We start from the raw sequence: 15133 nt of genomic DNA, 5'->3' as shown, positions 1-15133 counted from the left end.
TCTTTGCCTTTGCAATACCACAGAAGCAATGCATGGTCAATGTACAGCAATGACACACCTGTGTGAACAGCCAGGAGACCCCCCCCCCCCCCCCCCCCATGTTATGTTACATAGTTACATAGTTAGTACGGTCGAAAAAAGACATATGTCCATCACGTTCAACCAGGGAATTAAGGGGTAGGGGTGTGGCGCGATATTGGGGAAGGGATGAGATTTTATATTTCTTCATAAGCATTAATCTTATTTTGTCAATTAGGAACATTCAGCACCCACCCGCTATCAAGGCAGCTGCCTATCATGTCATGCCCTACCTGCACAGGTGTGCTGGCTACTCAAATGATCCAATTAAGGAGGCCATTTAGTCAGCAGCAGCAGAAGTCCTGTGCCTGGACGCTCCAACAGGGGCCAGACACAAGCAGAAGCAGAAGCAGCAGAAGCAGCAGCAGCACCACCTTTTGTTTTTTGGCTGCAGCAGCAGCAGCAAGGCCCACAGGGCTGGCTAGCTGGCTAGCTAGCCAGCAAGCAGGTAGCAATGAAAGTAGGAATCTTTCTTTTTAACCCTGTAAGGGGGTGGTGCACTGTACCCGAAGATACTGCCATATCGGGTCAATGCATAGGGCGACGGAAGCAAGCTTCGAAATCGGCCCCCGTTCTCAAAAATCCATTTAATATATGGTCCCCAGATAGGGGACGTATCAGATATTAAACTGATAAGAACAGATTTTTTTTTTTTTTTTTATCTAAAGCCGAGGAACGTGCTTCGATTCACCCAAAGTGCAAGAAAAAGTGCAAACGTGTTACACTAAAAAAACGTGCACAAAGGATGCGGTCTATCGCAAGCCCTTCTCCGATAGGAGAGAGGCCCCCCAACAAACCTTACCCTTCGCCTCCGGACCAAAAGGTACCTGCGAGGTTCCAGGTTCGATGTCCCTTTTCGCCGAAGCTACTAGGGGACCACAAATGCTCCCGGCATCCCCCTTGGCGTTAGCCAAGGTATCTGCCCGCAGAGCCGATTACGGTAGGTACCCTGCCAAAGCAGGAGTACCCGGGGTGTTTGCAGGGAGGTGCGGAACCTAATGGCCACACACACCTCCCCTAGACCGCCAGGAGGGACACCCAGAAGGGCTACCGCATCCTGACAAATCCTGTGAACACACAACACGCAAAAAGTGACACAGTGAGACAAAAAATAAATAAATAAGTGAATGTGTGCAGATATACTGCCCGGACATCCGGCCGGATCTATAAAAATTTCTCTGATCCTAGCCAGAAGGCCGGGAATCAAGAGGTGAGTGCCACAAGGTGAAGAGATTATGGTGCCTGTGCTTCAACTCAGTGAGTCTATTCTCCCAGTGAGTTTCGGCACCTCGGGGTCACCACTCCCCGAGGCACAAAAGTACCTCGGCTCTAGACCCTCTCAGCCTCATGGCGAGACCCAGAGGGAACAGGTCACATCGGGGCAGCCGTCGAGCTGATTCCTCAGAACCAGCCCCGGAAAGCCCTGGTACACCTGCATCCTCCATGCAGCACCCATCCCCACCAGCATGAAAACTGATAAGAACAGATACTACACTTGATCTTAGCCAAAAGGCCGAGAAGCGATAACCGTGAAAGGGGCGGGCCCAACAAGGTCCCCTTCATGGGCACTATCACTGCTTGCTGTCAGGGAGGCTGCCAGACAATTTTCCATGCACACTCTGGGCTGGGGGGCAGTCAACCACCAGTACACACAGCAGAACCTAAACCCATACCATTATTGCTAAGCAGCAAGACAGGGGCCCATTGCACTCCCACGGGGCCTTTTTAAATGCAATCCATAACCCGGATTTGCCAGGAACCCTTCTTACTCCTCCTACTTGCATGTGACACTGGGCTTAGGATCTGCATAGGAAACACACACACAAGCACACACCTACCTTTGTTGCCTGCAGATGCCTCCTTGGCTGTCCCCAAACGGTATCAAACCAACACCCACGGGAAGCTGTAAGCATAGAGGACATGCCTGCACCCCATTGGACTTACCTGTGTGGGTTAAATCCGGGTTATTTGACAACCTATGGCGGTGATGGTTCTGCTCAGGCAGAGCAGTGCTGATGCTCCTCATAAAGCTGTCGCTGCTGTGAAGGTTCTAGGGGCAACCACAAATCCCTATGGTTACATACACAACAAAGCTGGGTTGTTGTTGTTTACACTCTGCAAGGCCTGTGGAAGTGAGTGACATCATAGCACTGTAGTTCTGAGGGTTCAAGATGGATGCAACAATCTCCTGTTGCTTCTATGAAGGCCGTAATAGACGACATCACCAAACAGCTCCATAGTCACATACACAGCAAAGGAGAGATGTTGTTTACACCTAGTGATGTCAGTGGTATTGAGTGACATCACAGCACAGTGCTAAGGCTCCTGGGCCTGGACACAGCAGCGGCTGCAATATCTCAACGGAGAATACGTTTATATCTATGTGTGTGTGTGCGCATATATATATATATATATATATATATATATATATATATATATATATATATTTCTCCGCCGAAATCACTTTTAAACCCATTTCCACCTTTTTTTCCCTTCTCTTCCTCTTACTTTTTTTTCACGTTTTTTTACGTTTTTCTCCTTTTCGCCTCTTTTCTGGGCGTTTTATTCTTCTTTTTCTTCTTTTTTTTCGTCTAATGCATACCCCATCAGTGCAGCAATGCTTATTCAATACCGCCAGCAGATGGAGACACTGGGGGATAATTTTCTAAGGATTTATACTGATTTTTCCTGTCTGAATTTGTCGCACAGAAAGTTGCAGGCCAAATATGTGTGACATTTCTGCGACTTTAGCTTCTAGAGCATTTTTACAACATTATACATAGGTGCTGAATACATAAAAAGCGACTGTTCAGCGACAGACAAGTCGCATCGGCTGAAAGTAGGCCAGAATGTCAGTCCATGTTGGAGCAGGTTTAGATACAGTCTAAAGCATAGATCTCAAAGTCTGTGCACAGAATTTAGCAAGGGCCTCGCACCTTCTGATGCATCAGGTAGGTGCACAATAGCATAGCCTAACCCTCTGTACTTTGGTCTATATTGATGCGGGACATAGACAGCCAGCTGATGACCAATCCATTAGTGCAATGGATGGCTGGAAGCATTTGTCTTTGCCTTTGCAATACCACAGAAGCAATGCATGGTCAATGTACAGCAATGACACACCTGTGTGAACAGCCAGGAGACCCCCCCCCCCCCCCATGTTATGTTACATAGTTACATAGTTAGTACGGTCGAAAAAAGACATATGTCCATCACGTTCAACCAGGGAATTAAGGGGTAGGGGTGTGGCGCGATATTGGGGAAGGGATGAGATTTTATATTTCTTCATAAGCATTAATCTTATTTTGTCAATTAGGAACATTCAGCACCCACCCGCTATCAAGGCAGCTGCCTATCATGTCATGCCCTACCTGCACAGGTGTGCTGGCTACTCAAATGATCCAATTAAGGAGGCCATTTAGTCAGCAGCAGCAGAAGTCCTGTGCCTGGACGCTCCAACAGGGGCCAGACACAAGCAGAAGCAGAAGCAGCAGAAGCAGCAGCAGCACCACCTTTTGTTTTTTGGCTGCAGCAGCAGCAAGGCCCACAGGGCTGGCTAGCTGGCTAGCCAGCAAGCAGGTAGCAATGAAAGTAGGAATCTTTCTTTTTAACCCTGTAAGGGGGTGGTGCACTGTACCCGAAGATACTGCCATATCGGGTCAATGCATAGGGCGACGGAAGCAAGCTTCGAAATCGGCCCCCGTTCTCAAAAATCCATTTAATATATGGTCCCCAGATAGGGGACGTATCAGATATTAAACTGATAAGAACAGATACTACACTTGATCTTAGCCAAAAGGCCGAGAAGCGATAACCGTGAAAGGGGCGGGCCCAACAAGGTCCCCTTCATGGGCACTATCACTGCTTGCTGTCAGGGAGGCTGCCAGACAATTTTCCATGCACACTCTGGGCTGGGGGGCAGTCAACCACCAGTACACACAGCAGAACCTAAACCCATACCATTATTGCTAAGCAGCAAGACAGGGGCCCATTGCACTCCCACGGGGCCTTTTTAAATGCAATCCATAACCCGGATTTGCCAGGAACCCTTCTTACTCCTCCTACTTGCATGTGACACTGGGCTTAGGATCTGCATAGGAAACACACACACAAGCACACACCTACCTTTGTTGCCTGCAGATGCCTCCTTGGCTGTCCCCAAACGGTATCAAACCAACACCCACGGGAAGCTGTAAGCATAGAGGACATGCCTGCACCCCATTGGACTTACCTGTGTGGGTTAAATCCGGGTTATTTGACAACCTATGGCGGTGATGGTTCTGCTCAGGCAGAGCAGTGCTGATGCTCCTCATAAAGCTGTCGCTGCTGTGAAGGTTCTAGGTGACATCACAAATCCCTATGGTTACATACACAACAAAGCTGGGTTGTTGTTGTTTACACTCTGCAAGGCCTGTGGAAGTGAGTGACATCATAGCACTGTAGTTCTGAGGGTTCAAGATGGATGCAACAATCTCCTGTTGCTTCTATGAAGGCCGTAATAGACGACATCACCAAACAGCTCCATAGTCACATACACAGCAAAGGAGAGATGTTGTTTACACCTAGTGATGTCAGTGGTATTGAGTGACATCACAGCACAGTGCTAAGGCTCCTGGGCCTGGACACAGCAGCGGCTGCAATATCTCAACGGAGAATACGTTTATATCTATGTGTGTGTGTGCGCATATATATATATATATATATATATATATATATATATATATATATATATATTCTCCGCCGAAATCACTTTTAAACCCATTTCCACCTTTTTTTCCCTTCTCTTCCTCTTACTTTTTTTTCACGTTTTTTTACGTTTTTCTCCTTTTCGCCTCTTTTCTGGGCGTATTATTCTTCTTTTTCTTCTTTTTTTTCGTCTAATGCATACCCCATCAGTGCAGCAATGCTTATTCAATACCGCCAGCAGATGGAGACACTGGGGGATAATTTTCTAAGGATTTATACTGATTTTTCCTGTCTGAATTTGTCGCACAGAAAGTTGCAGGCCAAATATGTGTGACATTTCTGCGACTTTAGCTTCTAGAGCATTTTTACAACATTATACATAGGTGCTGAATACATAAAAAGCGACTGTTCAGCGACAGACAAGTCGCATCGGCTGAAAGTAGGCCAGAATGTCAGTCCATGTTGGAGCAGGTTTAGATACAGTCTAAAGCATAGATCTCAAAGTCTGTGCACAGAATTTAGCAAGGGCCTCGCACCTTCTGATGCATCAGGTAGGTGCACAATAGCATAGCCTAACCCTCTGTACTTTGGTCTATATTGATGCGGGACATAGACAGCCAGCTGATGACCAATCCATTAGTGCAATGGATGGCTGGAAGCATTTGTCTTTGCCTTTGCAATACCACAGAAGCAATGCATGGTCAATGTACAGCAATGACACACCTGTGTGAACAGCCAGGAGACCCCCCCCCCCCCCCCCCATGTTATGTTACATAGTTACATAGTTAGTACGGTCGAAAAAAGACATATGTCCATCACGTTCAACCAGGGAATTAAGGGGTAGGGGTGTGGCGCGATATTGGGGAAGGGATGAGATTTTATATTTCTTCATAAGCATTAATCTTATTTTGTCAATTAGGAACATTCAGCACCCACCCGCTATCAAGGCAGCTGCCTATCATGTCATGCCCTACCTGCACAGGTGTGCTGGCTACTCAAATGATCCAATTAAGGAGGCCATTTAGTCAGCAGCAGCAGAAGTCCTGTGCCTGGACGCTCCAACAGGGGCCAGACACAAGCAGAAGCAGAAGCAGCAGAAGCAGCAGCAGCACCACCTTTTGTTTTTTGGCTGCAGCAGCAGCAAGGCCCACAGGGCTGGCTAGCTGGCTAGCCAGCAAGCAGGTAGCAATGAAAGTAGGAATCTTTCTTTTTAACCCTGTAAGGGGGTGGTGCACTGTACCCGAAGATACTGCCATATCGGGTCAATGCATAGGGCGACGGAAGCAAGCTTCGAAATCGGCCCCCGTTCTCAAAAATCCATTTAATATATGGTCCCCAGATAGGGGACGTATCAGATATTAAACTGATAAGAACAGATACTACACTTGATCTTAGCCAAAAGGCCGAGAAGCGATAACCGTGAAAGGGGCGGGCCCAACAAGGTCCCCTTCATGGGCACTATCACTGCTTGCTGTCAGGGAGGCTGCCAGACAATTTTCCATGCACACTCTGGGCTGGGGGGCAGTCAACCACCAGTACACACAGCAGAACCTAAACCCATACCATTATTGCTAAGCAGCAAGACAGGGGCCCATTGCACTCCCACGGGGCCTTTTTAAATGCAATCCATAACCCGGATTTGCCAGGAACCCTTCTTACTCCTCCTACTTGCATGTGACACTGGGCTTAGGATCTGCATAGGAAACACACACACAAGCACACACCTACCTTTGTTGCCTGCAGATGCCTCCTTGGCTGTCCCCAAACGGTATCAAACCAACACCCACGGGAAGCTGTAAGCATAGAGGACATGCCTGCACCCCATTGGACTTACCTGTGTGGGTTAAATCCGGGTTATTTGACAACCTATGGCGGTGATGGTTCTGCTCAGGCAGAGCAGTGCTGATGCTCCTCATAAAGCTGTCGCTGCTGTGAAGGTTCTAGGTGACATCACAAATCCCTATGGTTACATACACAACAAAGCTGGGTTGTTGTTGTTTACACTCTGCAAGGCCTGTGGAAGTGAGTGACATCATAGCACTGTAGTTCTGAGGGTTCAAGATGGATGCAACAATCTCCTGTTGCTTCTATGAAGGCCGTAATAGACGACATCACCAAACAGCTCCATAGTCACATACACAGCAAAGGAGAGATGTTGTTTACACCTAGTGATGTCAGTGGTATTGAGTGACATCACAGCACAGTGCTAAGGCTCCTGGGCCTGGACACAGCAGCGGCTGCAATATCTCAACGGAGAATACGTTTATATCTATGTGTGTGTGTGCGCATATATATATATATATATATATATATATATATATATATATATATATATTTCTCCGCCGAAATCACTTTTAAACCCATTTCCACCTTTTTTTCCCTTCTCTTCCTCTTACTTTTTTTTCACGTTTTTTTACGTTTTTTCTCCTTTTCGCCTCTTTTCTGGGCGTATTATTCTTCTTTTTCTTCTTTTTTTTCGTCTAATGCATACCCCATCAGTGCAGCAATGCTTATTCAATACCGCCAGCAGATGGAGACACTGGGGGATAATTTTCTAAGGATTTATACTGATTTTTCCTGTCTGAATTTGTCGCACAGAAAGTTGCAGGCCAAATATGTGTGACATTTCTGCGACTTTAGCTTCTAGAGCATTTTTACAACATTATACATAGGTGCTGAATACATAAAAAGCGACTGTTCAGCGACAGACAAGTCGCATCGGCTGAAAGTAGGCCAGAATGTCAGTCCATGTTGGAGCAGGTTTAGATACAGTCTAAAGCATAGATCTCAAAGTCTGTGCACAGAATTTAGCAAGGGCCTCGCACCTTCTGATGCATCAGGTAGGTGCACAATAGCATAGCCTAACCCTCTGTACTTTGGTCTATATTGATGCGGGACATAGACAGCCAGCTGATGACCAATCCATTAGTGCAATGGATGGCTGGAAGCATTTGTCTTTGCCTTTGCAATACCACAGAAGCAATGCATGGTCAATGTACAGCAATGACACACCTGTGTGAACAGCCAGGAGACCCCCCCCCCCCCCCCCCCATGTTATGTTACATAGTTACATAGTTAGTACGGTCGAAAAAAGACATATGTCCATCACGTTCAACCAGGGAATTAAGGGGTAGGGGTGTGGCGCGATATTGGGGAAGGGATGAGATTTTATATTTCTTCATAAGCATTAATCTTATTTTGTCAATTAGGAACATTCAGCACCCACCCGCTATCAAGGCAGCTGCCTATCATGTCATGCCCTACCTGCACAGGTGTGCTGGCTACTCAAATGATCCAATTAAGGAGGCCATTTAGTCAGCAGCAGCAGAAGTCCTGTGCCTGGACGCTCCAACAGGGGCCAGACACAAGCAGAAGCAGAAGCAGCAGAAGCAGCAGCAGCACCACCTTTTGTTTTTTGGCTGCAGCAGCAGCAAGGCCCACAGGGCTGGCTAGCTGGCTAGCCAGCAAGCAGGTAGCAATGAAAGTAGGAATCTTTCTTTTTAACCCTGTAAGGGGGTGGTGCACTGTACCCGAAGATACTGCCATATCGGGTCAATGCATAGGGCGACGGAAGCAAGCTTCGAAATCGGCCCCCGTTCTCAAAAATCCATTTAATATATGGTCCCCAGATAGGGGACGTATCAGATATTAAACTGATAAGAACAGATTTTTTTACTTTTAGATATAATATTCTTAGACTAAAAGACCTTACGCAGTCCAGATTACACTTAGTCTGCTAAAAGCATATTCCACAGATGTAGATTCCAAAGACTTTTAGCCACTTTGTGACCTAATCTTTTTTTATCCAATAAATAGAAAACATACATCTCACTAAGAGCTAGGCGAACACAATCTTTAGAGGTAATAGTGTCTCTTTTAAAAAGAAGAATATTCCTCGTCTTCCATAGTGCAATTTTAATACAATTTATACTAATCCACAAAACCCGAGACTTCTCCACAGATAAAACATTATAAAATCCATATAAAATAACTTCATGATTTAAAAAATTAAGATCAGAAATGAATTTTAGTAAGGGTCCTATCAAATGCCATATCTCTTGGGCGTAAAAACAGTTCCAAAAAAGGTGTAAAACTGTTTCCTCACTAGGACACCCCATTCTCGGGCACTTTGCACTACGACACAATCCTCTTCTGTGTTGGAATTCTCTGGTAGGCAAACATTGATGTGCTATCTGCCAGGCCAGATCTTTTAAGTCATTAGATAAGAATCCCATATTCACCATCCTCCAAACTCTTAGAGATTTCTCAGTGGAATAATTAGATATTAAGCAAATCTGTTCTATCTTCCTGATTTCAGGAACTAATTTTCGTGCATTACTACAAATTTCTTGACTAAAATTAGCAATGCCATAAATACGAATAATCTTTTCTAAAACCACATAGTGCGCTGGGGGAATAAATAAGATTGGGGACGTTAAAGGTAAGGTTATCCACTTTCTTTTTCTAAAAATGTGACCTGCAGCATATTTTAAAAAATAAGACCAATAACAGTTTCTTTGCAAGCCATTAAAACACATAGAAAAAAAGTGAATATATAAAAACCTTTTTAAATCAGGCACATCCTTACCCCCCAATTTCTTTGTCTTCATCATTACATCTCTCCTGAGTTTATCCATTTTAGACCCCCATAAAAAATGAAAGCAAATCTTGTTTAAAAACTTTAAGGTGCGTTCACTCGGTGGGAAAACCAAGCTTAAATATAGCATGATAGGTAGCAACAAAGCTTTCATTATCAGTACTTTTCCTTCTATTGTTAATTTCCTCATTTTCCAAAAACTTATTTTCTTTTGCACTTTCTCTTTGACGATGGACCAGCTTTCCTCTCCATTATTTTCATTGTCAAAGATGACACCCAAGATTTTGATTTTATCATATTGCACATTCACCTCCGTATTGCCCCAATTCCCTATTGCAAAGCAATCACATTTATTTTTATTTAATTTGAAGCCAGAGCCCTCACAAAAAAATTCTGTCTGTCTGATAGCACGTTTCAGGGATGGTTCATCTGAACATAGAATATTAACATCATCCATGTATGCTATCGTCTTTACGCTCTGTCCTCCACTTCCAGGGATTGGCACTCCTCTAATGAGCTTATCTTTTCTCAAAACATTCAACAGAGGTTCTATTGCACATATGAAAAGAATGGGTGATAGGGGGCACCCCTGTTTCACCCCAGACTGTAAACATACTTCTTGGGATAAAAAACCGTTAATTAAAATACGACTAAAACAGTTTTTATATAAAAGTGCAATTTTTCCAACAATAAAATCAGGAAAATTCATTTTCTTTAAAACCAACCATAAAAAATCATGAGAAACACGGTCATAAGCCTTTTGAAAATCCAAGGATAAAATTGCCAATTTCTGATCACATTGTTTCTGATACCATAAAACATCTTTTACAAGGTTTAGATGATCACTTATTTTCCTTCCAGGTACTCCGCATACTTGGTCACTGTGTATAACCTTAGCAATTACCTGCTTGAGCCTATTTGCTAAAATTTTTGCTAAAACCTTATAGTCTGTATTTAGCAGGGTAATAGGCCTCCAATTTTCTAATTTAGAGATGTCTCCTTTTTTAAAAATCAGAGTAACAACACCATCTCTCCAGGACGCAGGTAAAATCTCAGATTTAAAAGCACAGTTAAAAATACCTAAAAGATCATCTTTTAAAATGGACCAAAAACACAGATAAAATTCAACTGGCAACCCATCCGAACCAGGTGTTTTACCATTTAAAAAACTCTTAAAAGTGCTTAAAAGTTCAGGTAAAAAGATTTCATCACAAAGGCTCTCTTGGTCAGTTTTGTCAAGTTTTGAATCTAAGGTATCTAAAACATCATTAGTAAAGGAAATATCAATATCTTTTTTATTAAAAAGCTCCTGATAAAATACTTGTGCTTCTCGCAACATCTCTTCATTAGTTATCTTCCCTTCAATTACAGATATCATTTCTTTCTTTCCCACCACCTTCTTAAAAAAGAATCTCGAACACTTTTCATCATTCTCCAGACATTGCACCTTGCTGTTAAAAATCATTTCTTTTCCTTTTTGACTAATGGCATTTTTTATTTCATTCTTTGTCTGAGCAATAACATCATCCATCTCAAGCCCGGCTTGCTTTAGTTTATAATATGTTTGGATTTTAGTGTTTAACATTTTAAACCATAACTTTTTCTCCTTAGCCTTTTGGATGCCCACACGGATAAAAAACTGTTTAGTCCACTTTTTAACATCCTCCCACCAATCCAAAATATTTTTATATTGGGATTGACGCAATCTCCATTTGTTATAAGCAGCAATAAAATCATTTTTTGTTTTCATGTCCTCTAATAAAGTAGTGTTGAGCTTCCAAACGCCTCTGCCTTTCTCTAGGCCAGGTAAAGTGACATGTGCATATAATAACTTATGATCAGAGAAAATATTCGATAAAAGAGAAACATCAACTAGATTAAAACTTTCCGATAAAAAAATAAAATCAATCCTGGATTTGCAGACATTATTTTCCCATGTGTAACCAGGGTCGTCTGGGTATTTTCTCCTCCAGACATCGGTAAAGTTAAAATCCTCAGTCATACTCTTAATCTGTTTCTCTGTTTTATCCACTCTGACATGCACACTTCCACTCTCACGATGATCACCACTCATACAACAATTAAAATCTCCAGCCATTAAAATAGGTGTTGAACCTGGGATAAAAGCCTGAATATCATTAATCAAGTCGGCTCTCACATTTTTTTCAGGAGAAGCATAGATGTTAAAAAGCTTAATCTCCGAGCCATTGTACTTAATATTAACTAATAGCGCTCTACCAGGTATAATTTCTAAGAAGGACAAAACTTGTACATCTGAACCTCTAAACAAGATCCCAACACCTGAAGATCTGTTCAGATTGTCACCCGACCAGACCGATGGTCCCAAAGTCCAGCCACGACAAAGGTCCTCATAATTTGGACTATGTTCAATTCCACATTCTTGTAAAAAGAACAGAGAACAGTCCAAGGTCTCTAAAAAACTAAACAAAGCAGCCCTTCTCGTAGGGCTCTTTAGACCTCTCACATTAAGAGAGGAGCACTTTAAGGAAGCTATTCGCTACTGGAGTTTGAGTCCGATATGAAACCCACAGGTGACTCCGGGCTTTCGAACTCTTTGATATTTTTTGGATCGGACGCTGATCTTATAGAAGGCCTCCATGCATGTTGACTGTCCTCACATTCTTCTGAGCTTTTTTTGACAGGCCGTTTAATGCCAAGTTGTGGCTCATCTCCGAGTTCCTTCTTCCGCTTGATCTCCTTCACGCCAACCTCCATGGCTTCACTGCTCACTAGTGACCCTCCACCGCCAGAACCCTCCACAGAAGGTCTCCCCTCTGTCTCAGGCACAGCAGAAAGGTCCATAAGCTCCGCCACGACATCAGAAGTTACAGCCGGCTTTTCTGAAGGCGCCTCAGACCGCTGGGGTGCTTTCGCAGGTGGTACTTCAGCTTGCACTACACCCACTCTCCCCGCTACACGGTCAGCCCACGATCTAGCTACACTGGAACGGAGACTGCAATCTTTAAAGGCATGGCCTTCTTCACCACAAATGTTGCAGACAATTTTAGCACAGTCCTTAGAAACATGGCCTTCTTGATTGCACCGACCACAGCGAACTGTAGTGTCCGTGCAAACTTCCATAGTATGTCCGAATTTCTTACATTTCCTACAAAAAGTAGGCATCTCGGGATAAAACAAATAGCCCTTATCCCGACCGATAGAAAAGTTGGAGGGTGGATGACACAACCCTCCAATGCCAGTAGCATCCTCCTTCATTTTCACAAAAAACTTATGTTTCCCCGTCCATAGGTCTTCTGAATTCATCACCTTATGGGAATACTTAACAGAACTGCAGTATTTCCCCAAAAAGAGCTCAATATGGGACACAGTCACAAAGGGATTGTGCATACACACAACTAGAGGAATATCGCCACCAGTATACAACACTGTGACCGTGATCCCATCAAGCTCAGCAAGGTCTTGATTGCTTTTCAGCTTCTCAAAAAGATTCTGGCATGCATAAGCAGAGTCCAGAGTTAGGATGAAGCTGCCCTTCCGAGGATCTCTGAGACAGACGATGTTCTCTTTCTTCACCCCAAGAAGCTTGTAGAGAGTTTCTTTCACAAAATAAGAAAGTTGGACGAGTTCTTGTTTGTCTTCATCAACATCAAAGCGAAAGGAAAAACGAATCCGCGTTTCACCGGATGTAAGGTAACGGATGCGAACACCCATCTTGTCGATCGCCTTTTCGGTTCCTCGTAGCAGCCCCCCTTGGAAAAGGTAGGACAAACTCCCAGGATCCTCCTGACCAGACACTTGATCTAGCCAAAAGGCCGAGAAGCGATAACCGTGAAAGGGGCGGGCCCAACAAGGTCCCCTTCATGGGCACTATCACTGCTTGCTGTCAGGGAGGCTGCCAGACAATTTTCCATGCACACTCTGGGCTGGGGGGCAGTCAACCACCAGTACACACAGCAGAACCTAAACCCATACCATTATTGCTAAGCAGCAAGACAGGGGCCCATTGCACTCCCACGGGGCCTTTTTAAATGCAATCCATAACCCGGATTTGCCAGGAACCCTTCTTACTCCTCCTACTTGCATGTGACACTGGGCTTAGGATCTGCATAGGAAACACACACACAAGCACACACCTACCTTTGTTGCCTGCAGATGCCTCCTTGGCTGTCCCCAAACGGTATCAAACCAACACCCACGGGAAGCTGTAAGCATAGAGGACATGCCTGCACCCCATTGGACTTACCTGTGTGGGTTAAATCCGGGTTATTTGACAACCTATGGCGGTGATGGTTCTGCTCAGGCAGAGCAGTGCTGATGCTCCTCATAAAGCTGTCGCTGCTGTGAAGGTTCTAGGTGACATCACAAATCCCTATGGTTACATACACAACAAAGCTGGGTTGTTGTTGTTTACACTCTGCAAGGCCTGTGGAAGTGAGTGACATCATAGCACTGTAGTTCTGAGGGTTCAAGATGGATGCAACAATCTCCTGTTGCTTCTATGAAGGCCGTAATAGACGACATCACCAAACAGCTCCATAGTCACATACACAGCAAAGGAGAGATGTTGTTTACACCTAGTGATGTCAGTGGTATTGAGTGACATCACAGCACAGTGCTAAGGCTCCTGGGCCTGGACACAGCAGCGGCTGCAATATCTCAACGGAGAATACGTTTATATCTATGTGTGTGTGTGCGCATATATATATATATATATATATATATATATATATATATATATATATATTTCTCCGCCGAAATCACTTTTAAACCCATTTCCACCTTTTTTTCCCTTCTCTTCCTCTTACTTTTTTTTCACGTTTTTTTACGTTTTTCTCCTTTTCGCCTCTTTTCTGGGCGTATTATTCTTCTTTTTCTTCTTTTTTTTCGTCTAATGCATACCCCATCAGTGCAGCAATGCTTATTCAATACCGCCAGCAGATGGAGACACTGGGGGATAATTTTCTAAGGATTTATACTGATTTTTCCTGTCTGAATTTGTCGCACAGAAAGTTGCAGGCCAAATATGTGTGACATTTCTGCGACTTTAGCTTCTAGAGCATTTTTACAACATTATACATAGGTGCTGAATACATAAAAAGCGACTGTTCAGCGACAGACAAGTCGCATCGGCTGAAAGTAGGCCAGAATGTCAGTCCATGTTGGAGCAGGTTTAGATACAGTCTAAAGCATAGATCTCAAAGTCTGTGCACAGAATTTAGCAAGGGCCTCGCACCTTCTGATGCATCAGGTAGGTGCACAATAGCATAGCCTAACCCTCTGTACTTTGGTCTATATTGATGCGGGACATAGACAGCCAGCTGATGACCAATTCATTAGTGCAATGGATGGCTGGAAGCATTTGTCTTTGCCTTTGCAATACCACAGAAGCAATGCATGGTCAATGTACAGCAATGACACACCTGTGTGAACAGCCAGGAGACCCCCCCCCCCCCCCCCCCATGTTATGTTACATAGTTACATAGTTAGTACGGTCGAAAAAAGACATATGTCCATCACGTTCAACCAGGGAATTAAGGGGTAGGGGTGTGGCGCGATATTGGGGAAGGGATGAGATTTTATATTTCTTCATAAGCATTAATCTTATTTTGTCAATTAGGAACATTCAGCACCCACCCGCTATCAAGGCAGCTGCCTATCATGTCATGCCCTACCTGCACAGGTGTGCTGGCTACTCAAATGATCCAATTAAGGAGGCCATTTAGTCAGCAGCAGCAGAAGTCCTGTGCCTGGACGCTCCAACAGGGGCCAGACACAAGCAGAAGCAGAAGC

At 44.1% G+C, this 15133-nt stretch overlaps 3 non-coding genes and 2 pseudogenes across 3 annotated transcripts; all 5 read right to left on the bottom strand.

The window, feature by feature from the left end:
* Nucleotides 1–568: 568 nt before the first annotated feature.
* LOC130350345 (U2 spliceosomal RNA) lies at nt 569–751 on the bottom strand. Its single transcript, XR_008887481.1, has one exon. It is a non-coding gene; the product is annotated as a U2 spliceosomal RNA (small nuclear RNA).
* Nucleotides 752–1443: 692 nt separating this feature from the next.
* LOC130350351 (U2 spliceosomal RNA) lies at nt 1444–1603 on the bottom strand (annotated as a pseudogene).
* Nucleotides 1604–3699: 2096 nt separating this feature from the next.
* Nucleotides 3700–3890, bottom strand: LOC130350331 (U2 spliceosomal RNA). Its single transcript, XR_008887473.1, has one exon. It is a non-coding gene; the product is annotated as a U2 spliceosomal RNA (small nuclear RNA).
* Nucleotides 3891–5988: 2098 nt separating this feature from the next.
* Nucleotides 5989–6179, bottom strand: LOC130350330 (U2 spliceosomal RNA). Its single transcript, XR_008887472.1, has one exon. It is a non-coding gene; the product is annotated as a U2 spliceosomal RNA (small nuclear RNA).
* A 2099-nt stretch (nt 6180–8278) lies between these two features.
* LOC130350343 (U2 spliceosomal RNA) lies at nt 8279–8455 on the bottom strand (annotated as a pseudogene).
* Between the last annotated feature and the right edge of the window lie 6678 nt (nt 8456–15133).

Source organism: Hyla sarda, unplaced genomic scaffold (assembly GCF_029499605.1).
Source record: "Hyla sarda isolate aHylSar1 unplaced genomic scaffold, aHylSar1.hap1 scaffold_942, whole genome shotgun sequence".
NCBI lineage: Eukaryota > Metazoa > Chordata > Amphibia > Anura > Hylidae > Hyla > Hyla sarda.
This window is presented reverse-complemented; position numbering and strand designations above follow the sequence as displayed.